This window comes from Macadamia integrifolia, chromosome 2 (assembly GCF_013358625.1).
Source record: "Macadamia integrifolia cultivar HAES 741 chromosome 2, SCU_Mint_v3, whole genome shotgun sequence".
Classification (NCBI taxonomy): domain Eukaryota; kingdom Viridiplantae; phylum Streptophyta; class Magnoliopsida; order Proteales; family Proteaceae; genus Macadamia; species Macadamia integrifolia.
Genome location: NC_056558.1, coordinates 19,249,591 through 19,254,291, shown reverse-complemented (window position 1 = coordinate 19,254,291; position 4,701 = coordinate 19,249,591).

The window sequence follows — 4,701 nt, the reverse complement described above, 5'->3', positions numbered from 1 at the left end:
GTCCTATTAGCGCAAACCTGAATCTCAATAGCCTTTCCTTATAGGCATCTTGAGGTATAATGATCTTTGTGTAAGATCCTGCATGAATCGGATCCGGAAGCTTCCCCACAGCCGGAATCACTCTTCCCACCACCGAGGAATAAGTTTTCTTAGAAACAAGTTCTTGGTTTCCATCCCCCATCACAGAACCACCATCATCCTTACCATCCCCCTCACCGAACAGTTCTGAGGCAGACCTATTCTCCTCCACTATAGTCCTCAAGGGTGTAAGAAATAAGTAATGAGGGGTTTCCTGCCTCGATCGGGAGGCCAACCACCATCCTGCGCTAGATCATCACCCACCATCATGTTCTCACTTCTTTCCACCATCAATGGATGTCAAGCTAGACATTCCCATGAATAATACTCGTACAATACATTACATACTCAATAAAACTTTTGAGTTAAAAAAAAAAAAAGGAAAGATTAACACAAATGGGCCAAATCCCAATTCCTGACCCCTGTCTTCTATCAGGAACCCTAGTCGATCAAAAATGTAACCCTTCTTCCTCCCTCATATAAGTAAATCAAAAAAAGGACGAACCCTTACCCCAATGACCCCTTCTTCTCCATATTCGTTCCCAACAGCCAGCGACCAAGGGCGATAGGTAACACATCAATGCCCCGTTATCATTCTCTTCTCCATTTCTCTTCCCATCAATTGTTGAAAACCCAATCAACCATTCCACTTCTCTCCCCATTGGTAGATGAAAATCAAATCGAGGGTGATTGCATCTGTAAATAATTTTTAACGAGAAGCAACAAAGATTCAAAAGAGATGAATGACATGGACAAAAATGGCCAAGGGCCAAAGGTGGGATTCTCCAAAAGGGGTTGAGATGAAAACCTTTCTAGGAAATTTAGCATACAATTTCCATTTTGAATTGGACCAACATAGTTGCAGTTGGGCAATGTGAGAAGAATTAAAAAGAGGGAAATGACGGGTATTCTCCTCCCTCTGTTCTTGTAAATAATACATCTGAGAAATCAAAGGAGTTGAAGGGAGGACGTTCTTGAGCCTTAAAATTGATCGGTCACCAGTCTTAGATTGTATCCCCAATGGAAATTTCAAGAAAATCCAAACGCATCTCTGAGATGAATGATTGCAAACACTTATTTTTCATCTTCGTGAACCTTGTTTTCGTACCAACAAAAAGAAGAAGAGAACATGTAAAAGTTACGAGATGAGATGAGGTTTTATTCCCCTCTTAGTTCTTTCTACCATACAATTTTTAGGGGTAAATTTAATTAATATTAAATTTAAAAATTCAAAAGAATGGAAAATGATTTCAAATTACAAAATTATATTGGATTTTAGTGTCCATAAAAGCATGGGAGATTAGAATTTAGTTTCAAAAATTCATTTTTAGTCATTTATTTTTGCTCCCAGATTTTTATAGAGTAATCATATTAAACACGTACCGTATCATTGCCATATGTATTTTATTGCATCGGACTGTTTGAAACGTATTATTACCATATGATCCATTTAGTTAGCTCAACAGCAACACTTGTCTCTTCAGATCCTATTGTGTCATTGCCTACTTTAATTCAGATGGAGTTGGAGAAGGATGCCCTTATACGTCCTCGCTTTAGATTTGTTTAGTCTTTCTTTCTATTTCCAGGTTGAGCTCCCTTTGTTTCTGTCTCTGATGGCAATGCCGAAGGTGGAGTAGAAGCATAGGAAGTTCTTCTTGTTTGATTGGCCTTTGGGCTTTGTATCTAATTATCTTTTATTTTTTTCATTCTTAATATAATTTCTGATTCCTAGCAGAAAAAAAATGATCCATTTAGTTGGTGTACGCATTTGTTCCCGTATTATTATCGTCCCCAAACTTACTATGTTAACTACATATTCTAAAATACCAGGGAGAGAGAGAAGCAGAAGTTTGTTGCCTAGGGTCTTAGAGCAATTTTTTTTTTCTTCCAAAGAAAATCTTTCCATGGGAAATAGTTAGACCCATGGAAACCGAAGCCCTTTGGCCTTCGCCTTCTCTTTCACAGATTCCTGTCCTGTTTTTGTATACGTATCCAACAACTGTCTAAAGATTGCCTCAAAAGAAGCCCTAAAGTGGCATTTTCGATTGCCCTCAAGGTTCTACATCGGCACACACTTTTCTTACAAGGGCCTCTACAATTTCGTATCAAAACTAGGATTCGGTAGCATCTAGCATCGGAGATCTGGTTGGTGGCAAGTTGCATCGAAGATCTGCTTACTTGACTTTGGTTTTGTCTAAAAGGGTAGGGGATTATTGAACGATTATATTTTTCTTTGGGTTGTTGGTGGTGGTGGTGGTGGTGGGATTAATGGTTGATCTGTGGTTGCCAAACCAATATGGATGAAGCAGGCGAAAGAGGCGAAGTTGAAGAGTGATGCTGAGAAAGATGCAGCTGCCAAAGCTGCTTTTGAGGCCACCTTCATGGATGTTGAGAAGAAGATGTAGAAATTGTCTGCTTCTTCAGATAGTGAGGCAGAAGAGTTCAAACAATTGGCTAACAAGCCTATTGGGCCTGTTGACCCTGTCAAATGCACTGCCGCTAGGTCTGGGATTGCTGGTGGTACTACTAGTGCTCCTTCGTCTTTTGTTGTGCTGACAAAGGACATTGATGGTAGGAAGATACCCAATGGAGGTGCTCAGCTTAAAGTCAAGATCTCCCCTAGGGTTAGTGTTGGAGGTTCTAATCAGGAAGGGATGGTGAAGGATCAAGGAGATGGGTGTTATACTGTAACTTATATCATTCCTAAGAGAGGCAATTACATGAGTAGTGGGAGGAAAAGAATAGAAAGTGAGAGAAGCTCTGGTGAGGCAATTGAGAATGCTGGAATTGGGTAAGAACCAAAGGATGGTTGGCCTCCTGATCATGGAAGACAACCATTGATTACGGAGTGTTTGGGACCTACAACATCAAGGAGGAAGGAGGGGGGTGTCAGTCCCTAGTGTTGCATCTGAAGTGCCTGTGGAGGTGGTTGATGGTGATCAGGTTAGGGAGGAGGTGGGGCTACCAAAAGACACAAATAGAGCGAAGGGGACGTGTTTATATTCTGCTATGGTGGGTAAGGTTTTTCCGGATGTAGAAAACCTACCTGATCCAATTCGTGCCAGAGCTTACACCAAAATTGTAGTTCCTCAAGATGCTTATGAGGAAAGACTCTTATAATTCAGATTTGCATTGATAGGAAGGGTAAATTTCATATACCTATTAATGGATGATATACAGAATGAGGCCAGAAATTCTTGGAATCTTAAAGGCGGTGTTAAGATGGCGCCCATGGGGAAAGGGTATATTCTGTTCCAATTTGAAAGGGAGGTAGACATGACTGCAATGTGGAAATGAAGCCTTATAAGAGTTGGAGGTCAAGTGATCAGTTTCCAACGATGGAAGCCTGATTTTGATGTTCATGCAAAGAATGTTATGACTAAGCTGGTTTGGATCAGATTCCCGGACTTGCCACTAGAATATTGGCATGAGAAGATTTTGTTAACCATGGCCAAGGCGGCAGGGAGACCTGTGGTGCTAGATAGGTGCACACGTAGTGCTGCAATGCATACCTTTGCAAGGGTCCAAGTAGAGGTGGAAATAGGTGCAAACAGAATAGAAGAAATTCAAGTAGAGAGGCGGCAACCTGAGACTGGGGAGATATTCTGGTTCAAACAGATTATTGTTTATAGGGATGGACTGTCCAGGTGCGGGTTTTGTAAAAAGGTGGGGCATTCTTGTCCACGCATGTAGAGCAAGGAAGGAAGCAGAAGCAAGGGAGGAGAGGCAGCGCGAAGCATCCATTCCAAGGGTGATCTTTGCTGAGGGCGATGGTGGTGCTTGGTCTGCTAGCCGATGGGATAGGAGGAATCAGATGGATGATGTGTCCAAATCGGGGAGGATTTCCTCCCATATGCAGGAAGGATTACCTTCCTTATCTCCAACGCATATTTTAAGGAGGTCTAGTGGGAATTCCATTTCTGCCAATATTCAAATTGTTCTCCCATTAGGAGAGCAAGAGAATATGGAAAGGAATATTCCAACTGAAATAGCCAAGGATACGGTTGTTGAAGGGGAAAATGGCTTAAGTAATTGTGGGTTAGATCTGGATAGTGGGTCGAATAATGGGTTGACTAATGGGTCGGATGATGGACTAGAGGTTGTTAAGGAGCAGGGGCTGCATGACACTACCATGGATAAAGACTTGTCGCTGATACCCTTGAGGGTGATCAGGATTGCCAAGGGTCTGATGTAGCGACCAGACTTTCCATGAGGGAAGGAAGGGGGAAAAAATGATCCTTACACTAGCAACGGAAGAGGAGCTACTCGCTGGCTCAGTCCTAGGGTGACCAAGGCTCTCATCGTGGGAATGGGAGTGATCAACCAGTACAATAGTATGAGAATATTATTTCCACCTTTAATCCATTACATCTAACTGGTGGTGTGGTGGTGGTGAATCATAATGAGGTGGAGTTGATTGACAGGGCTCTCTGTGAGGGAGAAATTATAGGGTGTTCATAGGAGATAGGAAAAGGGGAAACAAGTGGCCAATACGGAGCAGACTTTACGAAAGTCTGGTCGTATTGCTTTAGCAAAAAAATTGTAAATGATAGCCCTCTATTGGAATATTAGAGTGATGAAGAAGGCGGCTGCGAGGCTGGCTTTGGGTAATATTTTAAGGGT